Raw genomic sequence first — 24,812 nt, 5'->3', positions numbered from 1 at the left:
AGAATGAAACAGAACAGGACAGGGATTTTTACAATGCTCTTCCACACAATATCTGGAATCTATAGATAACATAACTGGTTAGGTCAGGGGTCAGTCTTTACCAGGTCCAGGGTGCAGCCTGGGCTGTCAGCCTGTGGATTTCATTTCTGCATTTCAGTTTTTACTTCTTCTTTCTTTGGAGGCAGAAATTGGGCATAAGACAATATGAGGGGTGGTCTCCTCCCTTATCTCCCTTTCTTTTTACAACAACCTTCTGAGTTTCCCTCAGTCATTCCTTAATTGGTTTTTCATTCCATCCATCAATCTTTTGCAGTTTCTTAGGAATATCAGCCCAGCTTTTAGTCACAAAATTAATCTTTAAAAAGCCTTGCCCTACTGGATCCTCTGGATTTCTCATATGATCCCTAAGCCTCTGCAGAAATGCCGAGGGAGTCTCCTCTTTTTCTTGTTGGACCTCGAATGCTTTTGAGACATTTTGTGTTCTATGAGTGGACTTTTTAATCCCTATAATTATTCATTCCCTTAGGTCCTGCATTTGGGCTTGATCTCTGGGGTTATTGTTATCCTATCTGGGATTTGCTTTTGGGAACTTCTGCTCAGCTAGCAGGACTTCTTGCCCGGGAGGATGCTGTCTCTCCCAAATGGTTGTGGCTGCCCTTCTAATCATTCCCCTCTCTTCCCCAGTAAATGGAATATATTCATGATTGACATAATCTCAGCCCAAGTATAAAACTTGGGTCCTAAAAATTGATCTAGCTGCTCTGCTAAACTGAAGGGATCTTCCAAGAGTGGCCTCATTTCCTTTTTAAAATGTATAACCTCAGTACTTGTTAGAGGCATACTCACAAATCCAACTTCTCTCTGTCCCACAAGGAATTCTCTAAGATGGTACATATTAGACATCTACTGTTTAGAAGAAATGGGGAAATTCTCGTTGTCCTTCTTACATTGTTCTACTTCTTTCCTTAAGTTTGGATAAGGATTTAAGGGAGCACTGAGTTTAGCTCCTTCAAGACCCTCAGATTCCTCTTCCTCCAGTCTTTCTGTTGCCCTGATCTCCCTGTCCTCTACTTTGTGAGATGTATGGGACCCCAGGGCTTTTCGTTGGATGAGGGCTCTTTACTATGCTCTTTTTTTTCTCTTTAAGAGGGAATATGGTGTTATTCACTAATCCAACAAAGAGCATAACCTATCTCCTCTTGTGAGGATGGGGTTTCATCGTTTACATACAGAATTAAAGCTTGGCACACCCAATCCGCATCTGAACCAAGCTTAGGCCAAAAGACCCAAGGCTGATGAATGGGCTCTTCGGGCCAGATAAAACAGCAATACTTTATCATCTTTTGCTTTTCCTTGTCCCTGGTTTGAGGATTATCCTTTCAAACCTGCAACATTCTCCCCAAAGGACTATCTGGGAGAATGTCAGAGGGCATGTTTCTAGTTCCCTCTTTGCTTTGTTCCCTAGGCCTAGAATTCCTTTTTCCCATTTTCAGTTAGTCTCTGTGTCTGAACTTTTCCCTGTATACTCAGTCCCCCTTATGGAGGTTTCTTTCACACCTCGAGACCTCTGAAAATGCCCCACCACCAAGGCAGTACTTACAGTCTCATTTTCCCACTGAGGCTTGTGCATGAGGTTGTCTGGTTGCCGCGGTGCCTGCTTTTCTCTCTGTGTCACTTTTGTTATCTCCTGTATCACGGTTTGTCTGTGGCTTCTGTGGGGAGCTGGGACATCCAGACAGAGCAGGCCACATAAATCAAGTGGGGCTCGTCTCCCCTTTCCATGCAGGCACAGAGATCCCCGTATAGCCACCAGATTGTGAAAAACAAACTCACCCTTCCAAACCCAAAGAATGGACTTGGAGACTCGGAGAACAGCAAAAGTGAGACTTTTAATGATGGTCTTGCAAGATCAGGTGTCTGATAGGCAGGCACACCCAGTACAGGTTTTTTGTTTTGTTTTGTTTTGTTTTGTTTGAGACAGAGGCTTGCTCTGTCACCCAGGCTGGAGTGCAGTGGCACGATCTCGGCTCACTGCAACTTCCACCTCCTGGATTCAAGCGATTCTCCTGCCTCAGCCTCCCGCTAGTACAGTTTTAACAAGCAATTTATCCCCTAGTGCGCAGCTCCCTCCCCCGGTTCCTCACAGACTGAGTACTATGGGGTCACAATCTTCCTGGAGGTTGCCTGTGATTGTTGGGTAGGGCTTTAGGTGTTTTTTTTTTGCGGGGGGCGGGGGAGGGAGTTGTCTTGCTGCATTTTATTGCAGCCCACAATGCATTTCAATCCTAGTTAGTTCAAGGGCTCTTTAAGTGTTTGACTTAATGACCTAGGTAGCTGGACAGGCTGATAAGAACAGACAAAGTGAGCTAGTGAACTTTTATTTTAGAATAAAACTTCTGGCCGGGTGCGGTGGCTCGCGCCTGTAATCCCAGCACTTTGGGAGGCTGAGGCGGGCGGATCACGAGGTCAGGAGATCGAGACCATCCTGGCTAACATGGTGAAACCCCACCTCTACTAAAAATACAAAAAATTTAGCCGGGCGTGGGGGCGGGCGCCTGTAGACCCAGTTACTCGGGAGGCTGAGGCAGAAGAATGGCATGAACCTGGGAGGTGGAGCTTGCAGTGAGCCGAGATCGTGCCACTGCACACCAGCCTGAGAGCCTGAGTGACAGAGCGAGACTCCGTCTCAAAAAAAAAAAAAAAAAAAAAAAAAAAGAATAAAACTTCTTTGGTTTGGGTGAAGGCAATTAAGGGGGTTGGGGGTGGAGGCCGACAAGCAGGTGTTGCTATCCAAGCAGGGGCCTAGTATATCCTGTTTCTTCTGTAGTTTGCTGACCTAAGCTGATTCGAGGCACTTTGTCTTGGAAATGGACCACTGTATACATTTTTCCTTCAGGAGGAAAGAAGGAAGGAAGGAAGGGAGGGAGGGAGGGAGGAAGGGAGGAAGAAAGAGAGGGAGGAAGGGAGGGAGGAAGGAAGGAAGAAAGGGAGGGAGGGAGGGAGGAAGAAAGAGAGGGAGGAAGGGAGGGAGGTAGGGAGGAAGGAAGGAAGGAATAGTTAGTTGCTGGGATAAATTTAAGAGGCAGTAAAGTTTGCTATTATCTTAGGAATGTTTAAGTCTGATTCTTCAAAATTACAAAAGAAAAATGCACTTATCACAACCAAGATGTAGCTGCCATTTTAAGTTTTACCAGCTGTATAAGATTCCTAGAACAATATCCAACAATTTTATTTATCTATTTATTTATTTACTTATTTATTGAGACAGAGTCTTGCTCTGTCGCCCAGGCTGGAGTGCAGTGGCATGATCTCGGCTCACTGCAAGCTCCGCCTTCCAGGTTCACACCATTCTCCTGCCTCAGCCTCCCCAGCAGCTGGGACTACAGGCTCACGCCACCATGCCCAGCTAATTTTTGTATTTTTAGTAGAAACGGGGTTTCACCATGTTAGCCAGGATGGTCTCGATCTCCTGACCTTATGGTCCACCCACCTTGGCCTCCCAAAGTGCTGGGATTACAGGGGTGAGCCACCGCGCCCGGCCAACAATTTGTTTTTATACTCATATGTGAAGGGTTGTTTCCTCCCTAACACCAAATACATGGTCATTTTCAACACCAATTTTCCAACCCTCTGGTTCTCTCACACTGGTTGGGCACCCAACAATTCAATTCAATTCTGACACTAACTCCTGGAGTTAGTGCAGAACCCACAGGTTAAGAGCTCAGTCCCACAATACTGCCCCCACTTCAGATGCCAGTCACAAATACTGGATCCCCAGGATACCCACGGTTCGGATTGACTTGGCTACAAAAGTCAGGTGTAGCCACGACCTCCCTGCCCCTTAGGTTTGATAATTCGCTAGAAGACTCACAGAACTCAGCAAAGCACTTTACTTCCTATTGATGGTTTAGTATAAGTGATACTCAGGAACAGCCAAATGGAAGTGATGCATAGAGCAAGATGGTGGGGGCGGGGTGAGTAATGCTTTTATGTCCTCTCTGGGGATGTCAGCCTCCCAGAACCTGAATATGTTCACCAACCCAGAAGCTTATATCAAATGTCATTGTTCAAGATTTTTTATAGAGCTCAATCTCCGGTCCCTCTGCCCACCTCCCCCATGTCAGTGTGTGGGGCTGAAAGTTCCAACCCTCTAATCACATGTTTGGTCCCTCTGGTAGTAACTCTGTATTTAACATGTAATCTGGAACTGCCAAACTATTTACTAAAGTGGCTGCACCATTTTACACTCCCACCAGCAATGTATGAAGGCTCTCATTTTGCTACATCCTAACCAACACTTGTTTGTGTCTTTTTGATTTTAGCCATCCTAGTGGAGTGAAGAGCTTATGGCTTTGATTTGCATTTCTTTAATGACTAATGATGTTTATTGAGCATCTTTCATGTGTTTAGTGGCCATTTGGAGGTCTTCTTTGGAGAAAGGACTTCAAATTGTTAGGATAGGTTTGTTTCTAATTAACATGTATACAATGGGTATAGTCCTTTAGGGTCTTAGCTTTATTAGGGGTGTCTTATTTTAGAATCCCTACTTTGGGAAGACCTTGGCTTTGATCCAGGGGTCTCAAAATCCAGTCCTCCAGTTCACCTGGTCTGGCAATCCTCTAGAAGTGAAAGCTGCTCCAGTGGTCTGTCTCTCTGGTTTTCTGCCTTTATGCAGCTTCTTGTCTGAACATTCTTCACTTTCTTCCTAACTCATACATGCATTCAAGGAGATATTTTCCTCTATTATAACCAGCATTTTAGTTGTTTTGAGCGGGAAGGTTCAAACCTGAAACCTACTTAACCATGTTACCAGAAATAGAAGTTGAATTTCTTAGAATTTAAAAAATCTCTTCTATTTCTTTTGTTTTAAATAAATTTATTGAGGTGTAATTTACATATAAAAATTCACCAATTAAATGTATAGTTCAATGTATAAACCCATGTAAGTAACCACCACAAGCAATCCATAAAACATTCTATCATCCCAAAAGGTCTCCTTATGCCTCTTGGTAATCAATCCCCTACTTTACCTCCAGTTCCAGGCAACTATTATCTGCTATTATTGTATATGACTTCTGCCTTTTCTGAAACGTCTTTCTTTGTTTTGGTTTCACTCTGTCGCCCAGGTTGGAGTGCAGTGGCATGATCTCAGCTCACTGCAACCTTTGCCTCCCAGGCTCAGGTGATCCTCCCACCTCAGCCTCCCAAATAGCTGGGACCACAGTCATGTACCACCACACTTGGCTAATATTTTTGTCTTTTTTGTAGAGATGGAGTTTCACCATGTTGCCCAGGCTGGTCTTGAACTCCTGGACTCAAGTGACCTGTCCACCTTGGCCTCCCAAAGTGCTGGGATTGCAGGTGTGAGCCACTGCGCCAGGTCTGGAATTTCTTTTCTTTTTTTTTTTTTTTTTGAGACGGAGTCTCTCTCTGTCGCCCAGGCTGGAGTGCAGTGGCGGGATCTCAGCTCACGGCAAGCTCCGCCTCCTGGGTTTACGCCATTCTCCTGCCTCAGCCTCCCGAGTAGCTGGTAGCTGGGACTACAGGCGCCCGCCACCTCGCCTGGCTAGTTTTTTTTTGTATTTTTTAGTAGAGATAGGGTTTCGCCGGGTTAGCCAGGATGGTCTCGATCTCCTGACCTCGTGATCCGCCCGTCTCGGCCTCCCAAAGTGCTGGGATTACAGGCTTGAGCCACCGCGCCCAGCCTGGAATTTCTTATTTATTTATTTTTATTTTATTTTATTATTTATTTATTTATTTGAGATGGAGTTTTGCTCTTATTGCCCAAACTGGAGTGCAATGGCATGATCTCGGCTCACCGCAACTTCCATCTCCTGGGTTCAAGTGATTCTCCTGCCTCAGCCTCCCAAGTAGCTGGGATTACAGGCATGCACCACCACACCCAGCTAATTTTGTATTTTTAGTAGAGATGGGGTTTCTCCATGTTGGTCAGGCTGGTCTTGAATTCCCGACCTCAGGTGATCTGCCTACCTCAGCCTCCCAAAGTTCTGGGATTACAGGCGTGAGCCACTGCGCCTAGCCTATTTTATGTTATTGTAGAGAAGGTATCTCACTATGTTGCCCAGGCTGATCTCAAACTCTTGGCCTCAAGCAGTTCTTCAGGTTGGCCTCCCCAAATGCTGGGATTACAGGCATGAGCTGCTGCATCCAGCCTGAGTTTCATATAAATGGAATCATACAGGATAGATCCTTGTGCCTAACTTCTTTCCCTCAGCACAGTGTTTTAGAAATTCATCCTCATTGTTGCATGTTTCAGTGGTTTTTGTTGCTGAGCAGTAGTTCATGGCATAGATACATCACACATAATTTTTGAGATAAGATTTCTGCATATCTCAAGGAAGTCAACAAAAAGATGAAGAAGAGATTTACTAATGTGGAAGATTAATATGGAAGATTCCTGCTATATGTTCTTGTTCTTTTTTTTTTTTTGAGACAGAGTCTCTCTCTGTCATCCAGGTTGGAGTGCCTCGGTGCAATCATAGCTCACTGCAGCCTCTACCTCCTGGGCTCAAGCGATCCCCACTGCCTCAGCCTCTCAAGTATCTGGGACCATAGACATGTGCCACCATGCCAGGCTAATGTTTAAATTTTTCTATAAAGACAGAATCTCACCATGTTGCCCAGGCTGGTCTTGAACTTTTGGGCTCAAGTAATCCTCCCACCTCGGCCTCCCAAAGTGCTAGAATTACAGGCATAAGCCATCATGCCTGACCATGTTCTCTATTAAATAAAAGCCTTCCATCTCTTTCTTCATTTCAGCCAGTTAAATTGAGATCTAAAGACTTGAATTTACTATTTAATGCTACCTAATGACATTTCAGAGACTGGCCGTAAAAAAGCAAGTGTCAAAAATTAACAAAAATGTGTCTACAAAGGAAATGAAAATGTTCCCTCTTCCTTGAAGCAACACAGAGAGAAATATCCTTTCACATTATAAAATGAATTCCAAGATTCTGATTTGATGCAGTGTTAAATTGAAAACATTTAAGAAAATATCAATCTTGTTTTCTCCATTTCCATTTGTGCCAAATGGAGACTTGCTGACTATTCATAATTATCAACTTACTCTGTACTCTGTTTTCTATTAATGTGAATTCGTTGGAAGTATACTTTGAAAAGGAGGTCATGTAAAACTCTTGTCCTGGGAAAATTACTTTCAAAATAAACCTACTGTGCTTTTTTATTTGTTTGTTTCTTTGTTTGTTTGTTGTGAGACAGGGTCTCACTCTGTCACCCAGGATGGAGTGTAGTGGCGCAATCTCAGCTCACTGCAACCTCTGCCTCTCAGATTCAAGAGATTCTTGGGCCTCAGCCACCTAAGTAGCTGGGATTACAGGCAGGCACCACCATGCCTGGCTAATTTTTGTATTTTTAGTAGAGATGGGGTTTCACTGTGTTGGTCAGGCTGGTCTCAAACTCCTGGCTTCAAATGATCCACCTATCTTGGCTTCCCAAAGTGCTAGGATTACAGGTGTGAGCCACTGTGCCCAGCAAATAAAACCTATTGTTCTTATTACTTTCCTTACTGATTAATTATTTGATTTATTTTTATTGCCCTAATAATAGTGTGCTAATCAATATTTCTATGTTTCTTTTTCTTTTCTTTTTTTTTTTGAGATAGATTCTCGCTCTCTTATCCAGGTTGGAGTGGAGTGGCGTGATCTCGGCTCACTGTAACCTGCAGCTCCCGGGTTCAAGCAATTCTCCTGTCTCAGCCTCCCAAGAAGCTGGGACTACAGGTGGGCACCACCATGCGGGCTAATTTTTTGTATTTTTAGTAGAGATAGGGTTTCACCATATTGGTCAAGCTGGTCTGGAAATCCTGACCTCAGGTGATCCACCCACCTTGGCCTCCCAAAGTGCTGGGATTACAGGCGTGAGGCACTGCACCCGGCCCAGTATTTCTATGTTTCTGAATACTTATAGTATTCATACTGTCTCCTCAAATGAGAAGAGAATGATTGGCACGATGGAAAACATAAAGAACCCTAACTCTGCTAGGTCTTTTATTTTCAAAAAGAGATTAAGTCTGCCCTCATTTAAACTGCTGACAAAGAATGAGAATAATTGTGAAAGAAGCTCCCTCCAGAGGTGAAAAAGCATGAGAATTATTTACATTTATAATAGTAGTGAGGTTACAAAACTATACAATCACATCTGCTAAGAAAACACAGTTTTCTATGTGAGGATTTGTTGGAGGATTTTTGTGTGCTTGTGGAAAGCTGGATTACATGTCCCCTTTTCATGTAAACAATTTTGGCTGGCAGTTTGGCCCTATGATTAATGGACACCAAACAGACAAATACAGAATTAAATCTAAGAAAACACAGAACAGTAAGTACTACATCTACTAGAAAGGCTTACACTAAAAAGAAAACCTGACAATACCAATATTTGGCAAAAATCCGGAGCAGGTATAGTGCTTATACACTGTTGGTGTATGAAGTTCAAGAATCAGAAAAACTGATCAAGGATATTAGAAGTCAGAAGAATGGTTACATCTATTTTGAGAGAGTGTTAGTGAAAAGAAAGGGATGCCACACATGGTGGCTCACACTTGTAATCCCAGCATTTTGGGAGGCTGAGGTGGGAGGATCACTTGAGCCCAGGAGTTTGAGACCAGCCTGGGTAACATAGAATACCCCATCTCTCTCTCTCTCTCTTTTTTGAGATGGAGTCTCACTCTGTTGCCCAGGCTGGAGTGCAATGGCTCGATCTCAGCTCACTGCAACCTCCACCTCCCAAGTTCAAGCAATTCTCCTGCCTCAGCCTCCCAAGTAGCTAGAATTACAGGTGCCTGCCACCATGCCCAGCTAATTTTTGTATTTTTAGTGCAGATGGGGTTTCACCATATTGGCCAGGCTGGTCTTGAACTCCTGACCTCAGGTGATCCACCTGCCTTGGCCTCCCAAAGTGCTGGGATTACAGGCATGAGCCACCATGCCCAGCCCCCATCTCTTAAAAAAAGAAAAGAAAGAGAAAGAAAGAGAGAGAGAGAGAAAAGTAAGAAATACAAACAAGACATTGATCAGAGCAAGAAGGTAAAATAAATAAATAAATGCAATTAAAAAAGAAGACATTAATCCAATGAAGTCTTTTTCTTTGGCTTAATAGCAGAAAACAACAGATATAACACATATCAATCTACACTGTCTCATGGTTACATGAACTTTCTGACTCTGCCACAAGTTAGCACATAGGGATCTTGACCATCTTACCATCCCACAAGGTATCTTGCTAGTCCACTGAATTCATGACATCAAACTAATAGGGCATAGGAGTAAAAAATAGCAAGTATCTTACATGCTTTAGGAAATATGTGTACCAGAAGGTAGGGAGGCTCAAGTACAAAGGCTTTTCACTTCACTGATATTTCTTGGTGTTTAGTGATCTTACATACAGGTGCTCCCTTCAAAATGAAGGACAAGTTGCTTTACTTGTGCTACCTACCCCTAAACCAAAAGAGTCACATCACTTAGGTGAATTTAGAGACAACGTTGATCATATTTGGGTTACTGCTCTGACCCCCTTTTCTGGTCACTTGAAATGAAGCCATATTTGAGTGAGATTCAGAGGAAGAAGAGGTTCTCCAGCTGGTCCAGTCTGTAGTGCAACTTAGTCTTTGTGATCCTTATAATGTTCAAAGTGTTAGTGGCAGACTGAGATACTTTATCATCTGTGGCACATCCTGATAGGAGAATCACAACAGAGGCCCTCTGGGCATGCCTTTTGGCAGGTAAATATTCTCTCTTTGAGAATCAGCTCTCAGCTTGCTGCTGTGCCATGGACACAGCATGATCACAGCATGATCATGAACTGGTTATTATCTGGTCTTCCTAGGTATGAAGCTGGTTCATACCTAGGACATGGATCCATTACCAAGTAGAAATGACATATACAAAATGAGACTAGAGTAGATCCTGAAAACACAAATGGCTCCTAGCACCCACACCACTACTTCTGCTGCATTGGTATTTCATCTACCACTATAACCAATGAAACGGGTCTTGTTACCAGACTGCATGGAATAAGGTCATGATTAGTTTGTAGCTGTCTTCACCTGATGTGCTGGCATTAGAAAGAAATGGGCTGCTGTGATACTGTGGCCCCCAATCAAGGGTGACCCTGAAGGACACTGGGGATAGTCAGGACTTCAAGAAATACAACTACCTGACTAGTTTTCCCAGAAGGAGAAAGAGGTTAAGAGTCTACACTGATTTGGCCGGCCCAATGACTCATGACTGTAATCCCAGCACTTTGGAGGCTTAGGCGGGTGGATCATGAGGTCAAGAGATCGAGACCATCCTGCCTAGCATGGTGAAACCCCGTCTCTACTAAAAAATACACACACAAAAAAATTAGTCAGGCGTGGCGGCACACACCTGTAGTACCAGCTGCGTGAACCAGGGAGGCAGAGCTTGCAGTGAGCCGAGATCGTGCCACTGCCCTCCAGCCTGGGTGACAGAGCGAGACACCGTCTCAAAAAAAAAAAAAAAAAGAATCTACACTGATTCTTAGTCTGAGGTTAATGGTTTGGCTAGACGATTAGGGAGTTAGAAGTTATATTAAAATGAAGTTGGAGAAGTACAATGTGGAAGAACTTCTTAAAATGGTTCCCAAATGTGACAGTATCTGTCATGATTCAGTTGCAGACCACAGATACCACTCTACTTAATTTAAGGGAGAAGGGTGTTATTACCAGGGATTAGGTGGCTTACACAATATTTGTAAGGGGTAGAGGAAGAAGCTTTAGGTGGAGCTTGTAGGAGCACTCCCCACACCCAGAATCTCACTGATTCTGCTACGCTTGGGTAAGCATATGGCTTCCACTGCAGGAAACCAGCAAATCAGCCCATTGGTAACCACAGAACCACACTTCCTCTGTCATGATTCACAGCAGCAAAGTGAATACTTCATATCCTGCCTCTCTCTCCACATCACTCAGTTAATTGGGTTTCACATTCAAGTCTCATGGAAACATACCTGATTGGCAAAATCTCAATTACATCTGGAACCATAACTGTAATGGGATCTGAGACATACAGGTTTTATCTTTCTAGACTCTCAGTATAGAAAGGTATGAAGGAGTTTAGAATGTATGTTGAGAAAACCAGTCTAAGGAGTTTAGAATGTATGTTGAGAAAACTAATCTACCATAATGAGAACACTTATGCCTTGTGAGTAGAAGAGGGTATCAATAATCAGGTAGATAAGATGACCTGCTCTGTGGATAGTATCCGCCCTTTCCCCTAGTTATACCAAAGCTTGCTGTATGAGCTTGTGAACAAAGTGGCCATGGGACCACTGACGGAGGCAATGCATGTTGAGTGTAAAGGCTCAATGACGTGGACTTTCTCACACTAAGACTGACCTGGCTACTGCCAATTTGGACCTCTTCCTTCATGGACAGGGCAGTAATTTATCTTCATTGTAGAAGAAACTTACTTTAAATTTCTCTATATTTTTCCTACTCACTGTATTTTTGCCAGCACCATCCAGAAACTTACTGAATGACTTATAAGGCATTCAGCATGACATCCCACACAATGATGCTTTTGGCCAAGGGAGTACTTTTACAGTGGAAGAAGTAAGACAGTTGGGATACACAATTCAACTCTTCGGAGATTGCTTATTTAGTTTTATTGTATATTCCAGCTAGTCTTATAGAATAGGCTTATTGAGGTCTTAGTTATTTTGCCAACTGGAGACAACATCTCATAAGATTATAGTGGTATCAGCCAGGTACGGTGGCTCATGCCTATAATCCCAGCACTTTGGGAGGCCGAGGCAGGTGGATCACTTGAGGTCAGGAGTTTGAGAGCAGCCTGATCAACATGGTGAAACCCCATCTCTACTAAAAATACAAAATTAGGCCGGGCGCGGTGGCTCACGCCTATAATCCCAGCACTTTGGGAGGCCGAGACGGGCGGATCACGAGGTCAGGAGATCGAGACCATCCTGGCTAACATGGTGAAATCCCGTCTCTACTAAAAATAAAAAAAAAAAAAAAAATTAGCGGGGCATGGTGGCGGGTGCCTGTAGTCCCAGCTACACGGGAGGTTGAGGCAGGAGAATGGCGTGAACATGGGGGGCGGAGCTTGCAGTGAGCCGAGATCCCGCCACTGCGCTCCAGCCTGGGCGACAGAGTGAGACTCCGTCTCAAAAAAAAAAAAAAAAGATATGAAATTAGCTGAGCGTGGTTGGCACATGCCTGTAATCCCAGCTACTCGGGAGGCTGAGGCAGAAGAATTGCTTGAACCCAGGAGGTGGAGGTTGCAGTGAGCCGTGATCGCACCATTGCACTCCAGCCTGGATGACAAGAGCAAAACTCTGTCTCAAAGAAAGAAAGAAAAAAAAAAGATTAGAGTGGTATCCTACAGAATGTGACATAAGCTCTGAAATAGTGACCAACTATGTGGAACATTTCGCTCACACCCAAAAATACAAGGGTGGGGATGAGATATATAGGTGAGGTGGTACCTGTTACAATTACATTTGTGGCTAGGCATGGTAGCTCACACCTGTAACCCCAGCATTTTGGGAGGCTGAGGCAAGGGAATCTCTTGGGCTCAGGAGTTCAAGACAAGCCTGGGGAACATGGCAAACCCAGTCCCAACAAAAAGAACGAAAAATTAGCAGGGCATGGTGGCACACACCTGTAGTTCCAGCTACTTGGGAGGCTGAGAGGTGGGAGGATCACTTGAGCCCAGGAGGTTGAGGCTGCAGAGAGCCATCATCATGCCAGCCCGGGCAACAGAGTGGGACCCTTTCTCAAAAAGAAAAAAAAAAAATACACTTGTATCTGTAACAAATTCCTACAAACTTGGAGGGTAAAAACAACACGTATTTATTATCTTACAGCTCTGGAGTGCAGAAGTCCAAAATGGGTCTCACTGGGCTAAAATTTAGGTGTGGACAGGGCTGTGTTACTTTTGGAGGCCCTAGGTGACAAATCTTGCCTGTTCCCTTGGCTTTTTCAGCTTCTGGAGGTTGCCCACATTTCTTGGCTCATGGCCCCCTTTTCAAAGCCAGCAATGGCTGGTTGAATCTTCCCCATGGTGCAGTGCTCCAATACTGACTCTCCTGCCTCCCTGTTTCTTTTAGAAGGTAACCACTGGTGATTACATTGGGCCCACTTAGATAATAGAGGATCATTTTCCCATCTTCAGGCCAGCTAATTAGCAACCTTAATTCCATCCGCAACCTTAATTCCCTCTTGTCATATAACATAGTCACAGGTTTTGAGGATTAAGATGTGGACATCTTTGGGAACTATTATTCTCCCCACTACATCAACTCTGAGCTCTGCTGGTGAGAAATATTCCACCAGCAGGAACAACAGTTTAGGGTGAGATGGCCACTGGCCATTTTGGGTTCCTCACTGCAGTAGATCAATGGGGAAAAAGAAGCTATGGTATTGAGTCATGAATCCTGATTTTTGTAAAGAAATAAAATTGTAGTTACACACTGGGGTCAAGAGGCATATTGATGGGACAGAGGGGATCCCCTGGGGTGCATGCTCATGAAACCATGTTCAGAACTAAAAGTTAATGAAAGACTTCTTTAACCCCTTGAATAGGCAGGACCACCAAAGGTTTGGATCTCTCAGAAATGAGATTTGGGTCATATACTGACCAGCTGAGGTTCTGCCTAAAGGCAAAGAGACCATGAAACTAGTAGAGAGGGCAGACGTCATAAATACCCACAGTGTTGTGATTAGTTGTAGAAATGAGAATGGTAGCCTCTTTCCATATTTCTTTCCCTGATTTTTCCTAAATATATTCATATATCTTAATTGATTTCCCTTTTTTCTCTCTCATTTTTTTTTTCAATAAATGATGTGTTGGCCAGGCACGGTGGCTCATACCTGTAATTCCAGAACTTTGGAAGCCAAGGCAGACAGATCACTTGAGGTCAGGCACTCGAGACCAACCTAACCAACATGGTGAAACCCCGTTTCTACTAAAAAAAAAAACCAAAAAACCAAAAATTAGCCAAGTGTGGTGGCGCATGCCTGTAGTCCCGGCTACTCATGAGGCTGAGGCATGAGAGTTGCTTCCATCTGGGAGGTAGAGGTTGCAGTGAGCTGAGATCGAGCCACTACACTTCAGCCTGGGTGACAGAGCAAAACTCCATCTCAAAAAAAATAAATGATGTGTTGGTGATTGATAACATTACAAGCTAGTCTACAAAGATATCAAGACAAGACTGGGCAGAACTAGGAATAGGCATCAACAAGACTCCCTGGGCTTGGAACTGGATGTAGTGACTGCTAAAATCTGAGGCTATTTTGAGGGAGGCAGTAAGTGATTTTCATTTGTATACGGATGTCTAAAGTGTGCTGGACAGGAAATTTTTTTTTTTTTGCCAGAGTAAGTATGGGAAGAAGGATATATGTGGATAACAGGCAGTAGGAGGGATTTTCTAAGCCTTGTTCTTTATAGATTTCCCATCAATACTGTGAACTGCACAATTTAATTTCAACCACTTTACTTTCTGCTTATGTTAGCCAGGATTCATTTTTCTTGCTTGCAGCTGGAAACCCTGACTGATACAGGGTCCTAGCCTGTCTTACCCTTTCCTCTCTCTCTTAGCACCTGCCATTTTCATCTTCCTAAAACACAGAAAGGGTAGATCACTTTATTCTGTCATCTTATGCAAAAACCTCCAATGACAGAGAAAAAGCCAGACACCTGACTCTGAAATCCATGTTTCTTACCAGGTTAATACCAAGTTACCTTTCCAAATATATCTTTGCCTATTCCCTTCTAAAAATCAGCATTCAAGCCATATTGGCTCCTTACTGCCTTGGGAATCACCAGAACATCAAAAGGTAACTTTTACACAGAGGAGTGTAACCTTCTTTGACCACCCAGTCCTCAAAGAAGTCTCCGTATACTGAACTCCTGTCTATGACATTGTACAGAGGGATGCAATGCCTCATGATATGCTTTTGTTTTTATGGGTATCTTGAAAGCTACATTAAAAAAAAACCCTGTGAGCTTCTCAAAGATAAGGACCATGTTTTATTCATCTTTATAGACTAGAACCTAACAGAGTGCCTGACGGCTACAATTATTAGGGTTTTAAACAATTCAGATAGATTTCAGTGCCTTTTTTTTTTCTTTTGGCGAGTAATAGTACAGATACAGTACTAAACATGAAATCTGTACTTCCACCAAGGGAGGGAAGGGGCAGTCATCTGCTTCATGGGCTAGATGAAGAGACTGAAGGATCCAACTGCTCCTTGTACCAACTTTCAGCCCAATTCTACGTTTCAGCACCACACCCAAAGCCACCTTCAAAGGTCTCTGGGGTGTCTAAGAGGGTCAGAGTTCTGTGTATGAGCCATTTTGGTTCCTTCTGGGCTACCCACCTGCATGCCTAAATTTCAACTTTTTCTGCTTTGCTGTTAGTTACCTAACACCATCTGTTTTCTGGCTTCCAAAACGTCATCATCCCCTGTACATTCTCATCTCATCTTTTCTCCCATTCCTTTATTTATTTTTATTTTTTAGAGACAGAGTTTCACTCTGTTCACCAGGCTGAAGTGCAGTGGCACAATCACAGCTCACTGCAGCCTCAAACTCCTGGGCTCAAGCAATCCTCCCGAGTGGCTGGGACTGCAGGACTGAGCAACTACGACTGGCTAATTTTTTTTATTTTTATTTTTGTAGAGACAGGGTTTCACTATGTTGCCCAGGCTGGTCTCAAACTCCTTGCCTCAAGCAATCCTTCTGCCTTGGCCTCTCATAGCCCTAGGATTATAGGTGTGAGTTACCACACCTGGCCCTTAATTCTAAGTAAATGTAACTTTTACACAGAGGAGTGTAACCTTCTTTGACCACCCAGTCCTCAAAGATGTCTCCGTATACTGAACTCCTGTCTAGGCCTAAGTTTATTTCAAAACAAGAGAAACTAATCACTCATAATTTTAGAGCCTCCCCAAAGTAATTAATTTGGTTTACACATGTACAAGCCACCACTTCTGGCTAATTTTTGTATTTTTTGTACAGATGGAGTCTTGCTGTGTTGCCCAGACTGGTCTCAAACTCCTGGGCTGAAGTCATCCTCACATCTTGGCCTCCCAAAGTGCTGGGATTATAGGCGTGACCCACCTTGCCCAGCTGATTCCTTTTTTGATCTATTGCGTTTTTATTTTATTAATAATTTTTATACAACCTCTGTAATAATAGGCTAGTACCGTTGAAAAAGAAGCTGCAATCACTACTAAGTCAATCCAACTGAGTTTATTTAAGGGATACAGATGTCAGCACAAGCAGGCAGCACAGCAAGTAGGTCAGTAATATTTTCCTGGACAGAAAAGTGGGTTTTCAAAATCCTAACGGGTAGGATTGCCAGATTTAGTGGATAAAAATACAATATTTTATCTGGCAATCTACAAACAATGGACCACAATTCTAGATGAGAACTCTTGAGTGAGTTGAGCATCACATTTGTCTTTCTGGAGGACTCACTGTCCCTCTTCTGGCCAAATGTTTCCTACACAAAGGTGGAGTTTGTTTGTATGTGTACCAGCAATCACATCATCTGAGCCAGTTGCATCCCATCAATCTTGGACTTAAAGGATAACCAGCCTGGGCCAGGCTCGGTGGCCCACACCTGTAATCCTAGCACTTTGTGAGACTGAAGCAGGCGGATGGCTAGAGCCCAGGAGTTCGACACCAGCCCAGGCAATATAGGGAGACCCTGTCTGTACAAAATTTTAAAATTAGCCAGGCATGGTGGCATATGCCTGTAGTCCCAGCTACTTGGGAGGCTGAGGGTGGGAGGATTGCTTGAACCCAGGAGGCAGAGGTTGCGGTGAGCCAAGATTGCATCACTGCACTCCAGCCTAGGCAACAGAGTGAGATCCTGTCTCAAAAATAAATAAATAAAAATTTAAAAATAACCAGCCTGGGCAACATGGCAAAACTCTGTCTCTACAAAAAATACAAAAATTAGCTGGGTGTGGTGATGCATGCCTGTAGTCCCAACTACTCAGGAAGCTGAGGTGGGAAGATTGCTTGAGTCCAGGAGTTTGAGGCTGCAGTGAGCTACAACCTGTTAAAAAAAAAATTCCAACAGGGCTCAACAGTTTGGTCAAGTATACTGCGCACACAGGCATGAACGCAGATTAATGTTTATAATATTTAATATGCTGGACGTGGTCAACCTCTGCGTACCTCTTCAGCTTCATTTCTCACTATTCTCCTTTCTTTCTGCCCTCTGGTCACACTGGCCTTCTGTCTGGCCAACCAGCTCACCGTGGATTCTCCCGCCACAGGGCTTTGTGTAAAGCTGAGCTTTCTAAACCTTACACCAGTAATGTTTATAGGTATGTCAAGAAATGATTCTTGTCTACCCTAGGGTGAGAACAGGTGGGGACTGGGTGAGTGGCTGGTGTGAACAGAGGGCAAGGACAGTGAAAAGGGTAACTGTTAGGAAGTACTAGGTTAGGTGTCCCTCTGCCTACCAGGCTTTACGCTCTACTACCTCCTACTTATTTTCAGATCTCAGCTCAAATATCGCTTCTCGGGGAAGTCTCGCCTAATCTCTCTGACCATGGCAGATCTTAATACATGTCTCAGATCACCCAGGACCTTTCCTTCAAAACACTCGAACATTTCTATCAAAATGCTTAAACATAAAAATATTATCATAATTAATAATATTGTTGTTAGGTTTATTTTTATTTCATTTTATTTGTTTTTATTTTGTTATTATTTTTTTGAGACAGGGTCTCACTCTTGCCCAGGCTGTAGTGCAGTGGTGCTATCATATCTCGCTGCAACCTTGAACTCCTGGGCTCAAGTGATCCTCCTGCCTCAGCCTCCTGAGTAGCTATGACTACAGGCATGCACCACCACGCCTGGCTATTTTGTTGTTGATGTTGTTTAGCAGAGATGGAGTTTTGTTATATTGCCCAGGCTGGTCTCGAACTCCTGAGCTCAAGCGATCCTCCTGCCTCAGCCTCCCAAAGTGTTGGGATTAAAGGCATGAGCCATTGTGCCTGGCCAGTATTTATTTGTTTTTTTAATAAGCTGGTAGGATGTACATTTGTGTTTTGTGTGATTATGGTATTATGATTATAATACCTTATTATTATAGTAATATAATACTATATATTAGTATATAGTATGTACTAATTATAAAATAGAAACCATAGTGATCTGGGGGACCAGACAAAAAGCATTTGGATGTAAAACATCCACATATGGATTAATTGCCTGCATTCAGGGTTTCTCCAAATTCAAGGTCAAAAAGGGTTATTAGTGCCTCATAGAATAAAGGTAGGGGCTATACCAAAAGCAATTTTTATTCTCTAGGGTTTTGTATTAGCTATCTGCATAGCAAATTACTCCCAGGTTGGCAGCCTAAAACAAGCATTTTTATCTCACAATTTCTGAGGATGAGGACTATGGAAGTGATTTGCTAGGTGGTCCTGGCTCTCAGGGTCTCTCATGAAGATGCACTCAAGATGGTGGCTGGGGCCACAGTCATCTGAAGGCTTGATATACTTGAGGATCTGCTTGTGAGATGACTCACTCACATGGTTGTTGGCTGGAGGCCTCAATTCCTTGCTACTGTTGTCAGGAGACCTCAGTTTCTTACTACATGGGATTTTCCATAGGGTTGCTCAACATGGCAGGTGTTTTCCCCCAAAAGCATATGATCCCAGAGAGAGAAAGTGTGCTCAAAATGGAAGCCACAATGGCTTTAATAACCTAATCTTGGACATGATACATGATCACATCTGTCATATTCTATTGGTCACACAGACCAGCCCTAGTACAATATGGGAGAATACCAGGGAGTGAATACCAAGAGACAGGGATCACTGGGGGCCATTTTGGAGGCTGACTAGCATATCTGAGAAACAAATTGCTTGTTAGCACACAGATAGTGTATTCAAGCTTCACGTTTCTTAGGATACAGGTTTGTCTTCTGTTTCTAGCTCTTCTAATTGTGGAAAATTACATATATACATAGAAGTGTAAAAAAATAAATGTACAGAACGGCTGTGGTGGCTCACGCCTGCAATCCTAGCACTTTGGGAGGCCACGGTGGGCAGATCACCTGAGGTCAGGAGTTCAAGACCAGCCTGGCCAACATGTTGAAACCCTGTCTCTAGTAAAACTACAAAAATTAGCCAGGTGTGGTGGCGATGCCTGTAATCCCAGCTACTCGAGAGGGCGAGGCAGGAGAATCACTTGAACCCAGCAGGCAGAGGTTGCAGTGAGCCGAGATCGTGCCATTGCACTCCAGCCTGAGCTACAGAGCGAGACTCCATCTCTAAATAAATAAATAAATGTACAGCTAACTGAAAAAAAGTTAGTATCTGTGGAAAAACAACCACCCAGATTAATTTATGGAACAATCTCAATACCCTAGAAGCTCCTCCCATTGTTCTGTCTAATTACAATGCCCTCCCTTCCATCCTCAGGGTGACCACCATGCTGATTTTTATGGTTTTTAGCTTCATTTTCTTTATAGTGGTTTACCACTAAGAATGTGCTCCTATTCACTGTAGTTTAGTTTGACAATTATGGTGGTAATCCGAGCACTTTGGGAGGCTGAGGCAGGAGGACTGCTTGAGGCCAGGAGTTCAACACCAGTCTAGGCAACATAGTTAACCATGTCTCGAAAAAAAAAAAAGGAAAAAAAAATTATCCAAGCATGATAACACACGCCTGTAGTCCTATCTACTTGGAGGTTGAGGCAGGAGGATCCTTTGAGTCAAAGAGTTTGAGACTGCAGTGAACCATGATTGGGCCACATCACTCCAGCGTGGGTGACAGAGAGAGACCCTGTCTCAAAACAGAACAAAAGCCAAAAAAAAAAAGCAGTATGTAAATGGAATTATGCAATATGTATTGTTTTGCATCTATTTTCTTTAACTCAACATTATGTTTTTCAGATTCATTTATGTTGTTGAGTGAAGCAGTCTGTTAATTTTCAATGCTGAATAGTATGCCATTGTATAAACATCCCCAAATTTATTCATTTTACTGTTGAAGAATATGTGGACTTTTTCTGGTATTTGGCAATTACAGAGAAAGCTGCTGTGAACATTCTTGTACATAACTGCTGGTATACCTTGTATGCATTTCTGTAGGATATATACTTAGGAACAGAACTGTGTAGTCATTTTCAACTTTAGTAGAAATGCCAACCTGTTTTCCAGAGTGGTGGCACTGATTTACACAGTGTAGAAGAATGTCCCTTGTTCTACATCCTCACCAATATCTGCACTGTTTATTATGTTGTGAAGTGCTATTTTGTTACAGTTTTAATTTACATTTTCATGATTGAGGTTTCATATATTTAGTAATCATTTGAATATCCTCTTTTGAGCACTTCTTTTTTTTTTTTGAGATGGAGTCTTGTTTTGTCGCTGAGACTGGAGTACAGTGGTGCCATCTCGGCTCACTGCAATCTCCACCTCCCGGGTTCAAGGGATTCTCCTGCCTTAGCCTCCTGAGTAGCTGGGATTACAGCCACCCACCAACACGCCTGGCCAATTTTTTGGTAGTTTTTAGTAGAGATGCGGTTTCACCATGTTGGTCAGGCTGGTCTCGAACTCCTGACCTCAAGTGATCCACCCATCTCAGCCTCCCAAAATGCTGGGATTACAGACGTGAGCCACTGCGCCCGGCCAAAGCTATTTTTTTGAGATAGAGTCTCACGCTGTTGCCCAGGCTGGAGTGCAGTGGCACGATCTCGGTTCACTGCAACCTCTGCCTCCTGGGTTCAAGAGATTCTTCTGCCTCAGCCTCCTGAGTAGCTGGGACTACAGGCACACACTACCAGGCCCAGCTAATTTTTCTATTTTTAGTAGAGACAGGGTTTCGCCACATTGACCAGGCTGGTCTCGAACTCCTGACCTCAAGTGATCCACTCACCTAGGCCTCCCAAAGTGCTGGGATTACAGGCATGAGCCACCATGTCTGGCAACAGTGTAACTTCTCAAGTATTTTGTACTCTTGGGGTATCTGTCTTTTATTACTTTAAAGCTATTGCTTATATATTGTTTTATGAGTCCTTCTTATGTGTGGCATACAACTTTGATAGAGGGTCTTTCTTTCCCCACCCATTCTCTTAATGATGTCTTTTGATAAATAGATGTTCTTAATTTTTTTTTTTTTTTTTTTTTTTAAAGACAGAGTCTTGGCCGGGCGCGGTGGCTCAAGCCTGTAATCCCAGCACTTTGGGAGGCCGAGACGGGAGGATCACGAGGTCAGGAGATCGAGACCAGCCTGGCTAACAAGGTGAAACCCCATCTCAACTAAAAAATACAAAAAATAACTAGCCGGGTGAGGTGGCGGGCGCCTGTAGTCCCAGCTACTCGGGAGGCTGAGGCAGGAGAATGGCGTGAACCCGGGAGGCGGAGCTTGCAGTGAGCTGAGATCCGGCCACTGCATCCCAGCCTGGGCGACAGAGCGAGACTCCCTCTCAAAAAAAAAGACAGAGTCTTGCTCTGTCGCCTGGGCTGGAGTGCAGTGGTGCAATCTCAGCTCACTGCAACCTCTGCCTCCTGAGTTCCAATGATTCTCCTGCCTCAGCCTCCCGAGTAGCTGGGATTACAGGTGGGCGCCACCACGTCTGGCTAATTTTTGTATTTTTAATAGAGATGGGGTTTTGCCATGCTGGCCAGGCTCTCCTTGTGATCCATCCACCTCGGCCTCCCAAAGTGCTAAGATTACAGGCGTGAGCCACCGTGTCCGGCCAGGCATTCTTAATTTTAATGAAATCAAATATATTGATCTTTTTCTTATTAGTTGCATTAAGTCTGGGTTCCCCAGAAACTAGAGCCTGACTTTACTACTAGGGAGTCCAGGGAGCAGGTGTGAGGGACAAGGGGAATGAAGCCGGGAAGGAACTACAGCCAACACAGGCATCTTTCATCGACCTGGACATCACCAAATTAAACTGATTGTTCAATCTGGGGACTGTGTTTGCAATAAACAAACTATCTCAAAGACATCTTGGGATAAGTGAGATAGGGGAAGAAGTGGGGAAAATTATTTATTGGCTCCTGCCTTTCATTGATCGAAATACCATGCCATGGGGAATTATCACCCTTACACTTGCTGATTGCACATGAGATTATACCTTTAAAAAGACAGAACTGTTTTATTTTATTTTATTTTATTTTATTTTATTTTATTTTATTTTATTTTTTTGAGACAGAATCTTGCTCCATTGCCCAGGCTGGAGTGCAGTGGCGGGATCTCGGTTCACTGCAAGCTCTGCCTCCTGGGTTCACGCCATTCTCCTGCCTCAGCCTCCCAAGTAGCTGGGTCTACAGGTGCCCACCACCACACCTGACTAATTTCTTTTTGTATTTTTAGTAGAGATGGGTTTCACCGTGTTAGCCAGTAAGGTCTCGATCTCCTGACCTCGTGATCCGCCCGCCTCAGTCTCCCAAAGTGCTGGGATTACAGGCGTGAGCCACCATGCCTGGCCGAAAAAAGACAGAACTCTTTACTGTCATATTAGTGGAGGTTATGGATGTAATAGTGATACATGCATGATTGAATCCACCATGTTTAACAGAAAATCATATTTTCTCTCTTTTTCCTTTTCCAGAGACAGGGTCTTGCTTTGTTGTCCAGGCTAACCTCGGGCTCCTGGGCTTAGGTGAAAACTCCTGCCTTAGTCTCCTGAGTAACTGGGATTATAGGTACCTGCCACTGTGTCCAGCAGAAAAATCATATTTTATTTTCCTTTTTTTGAGATGGAGTCTCACTGTGTCACCCAGGCTGGAGTGCAGTGGCATGATCTTAACTCACTGTAACCTCCTCCTCCTGGGTTCAAGTGATTCTCCTGCCTCAGCCTCCTGAGTAGCTGGGACTACAGGTGTGCTAAGGTAGCCGGACTACCATGCCCGGCTAATTTTTGTATTTTTAGTAGAGACAGAGTTTCACTATGTTGACCAGGTTGGTCTCGAACTCCTGACCTCAGGTGATCCACCTGCCTCAGCCTCTCATAATGTTGGGATTACAGGCGTGAGTCATCACGCCTGGTCAGACTCATATTCTCTTTCTCTTTCTTTTTTTTTCTTTTTTTTTTTTTTTGATAGAGTCTCCTGTCACTCAGGCTGGAGTGTAGTGGTACGATCTCAGCTCACTGAAAACTCTGCCTCCTGGGTTCAAGCTATTCTCCTGCCTCAGCCTCCTGAGTAGCTGGGATTACAGGCGCCTGCCACCACGCCCGGCTAATTTTTGTAGAGATGGGGTTTCACCATGTTGGCCAGGATGGTCTCGAACTCCTGACCTCAGGTGATCTGCCTGCTTCAGCCTCCCAGAGCGCTGGGATTAACAGGCATGAGCCACTGCGGCTGACCTCAGAATCGTATTTTCTAATTGGTTATTACTGGTGTATAGATAATATTGGTAATACTAGGATATTACCATTCCAGTCACTGAGCAGGGAGTGCCTAGGCTCAGTTCTTGTTTAAAGACTATCAATATTTTTATTTTCCCACCCACATAGCCATTCCCATGAAACTGTAGCCCCAAGCAGAAGGTTGGCAGTAATTTCGTTCAGCTTGCATGTAGGGACAGTCATGTCCTTGGTTTTAAGCTGAAAATCTGTCCCAGGTCCTCTACCTACTGAGAAGCACTTACATCTCCATTATCTCACAGGAGCCAAATCTCTAACTGCTACCCTTGATTCTAGACTCATTTCAAAGCCTATGAGGTCCATGGGGAGGTGGTTATCTCATTTCAGAGTGTATTAGCTGTCTTGAGCTGCTGTAACAAAATACCATAAGGCTGGGTGGCTTCAACAACAGGTGCTTATTTCTCACAGCTCTAGAGGCTGGAATGTCCAAGACCAAGGTGCTAGCCAATTTAGTTCCTGGTGAGTGCTCTCTTCCCGGTTTGTAGACACTGCCTCCTCACTGTGTGCTTGCAGAGCAGAGAGAGGGCATCAGTGTCTCTTTCTCTCTTTGTAAAGACACTATCATCATGGGGGCCCTAACTTCATGACCTCATCTGACCCTAATTACCTCCCAAAGGAGTCTTCTCCAAATAGCATCACATTGGGGGTTAGGGCTTTAACAAACGAATTTGGAGTAGGGGCCGGGGGTGGGGGGAGACACTTAGGTCTCCTTACTTTTCTCTTTTAAGGTTTTATATGTCATTGCTATATGTCTGCTAGGGGGTGGTGTGTGTGTGTGTGTATTTGAAAGCCTTTACACATTTCACCATCTTCATCAGAAATCTCATAAAAATTTCTTGAATTGATGACAGACAATAGTGACAGTATGTTAATTGGGTTCTTCCTATTGTCTCTGGAGTTTCAGCAAAGGCCTCAAAAGCAGAAGGCAATACAACAGATGCCGGGTACTCCCATTCCCCCATCTTAAAGGGTGATGATGGAATATGAACTAGTCTGCCAGCATTACTAATCATCCATACTCAGTCTATATAAGAGAATGAGGATTGTGTTGGAGAGTTACCTGTGGGCTCTGGATTTCTTCTCCTGCCACTCTGGGGAGGGAGACGGGTTTCTCCCCTTGCCTGAAGCCAAGTGAGATGAAGGCTTCCACTAGAACCTCTTAGAATGTTTAGCTTGTGTCTCCTGGAGTTTGAAGATCCACAGGGATAGTGTCTTAACCCCTATCTGGGGGAAGTCCAAAAGTAAGATGCTGGCTAACTGTGCTGGGATGGTGAATAAGGTGGGTGCCATGGGGAGTGAGCTGCATTGCCCTTGCCACTGGCGCAAAGATGCATGAGTTATCCTGTGAGCCAAGTGGACCTACAAGTTAACCAACTTGGAGT

The sequence above is a fragment of the Papio anubis genome, chromosome 6 (genome assembly GCF_008728515.1).
Source record: "Papio anubis isolate 15944 chromosome 6, Panubis1.0, whole genome shotgun sequence".
NCBI classification, from domain to species: Eukaryota; Metazoa; Chordata; class Mammalia; order Primates; family Cercopithecidae; genus Papio; species Papio anubis.
This window is presented reverse-complemented; position numbering follows the sequence as displayed.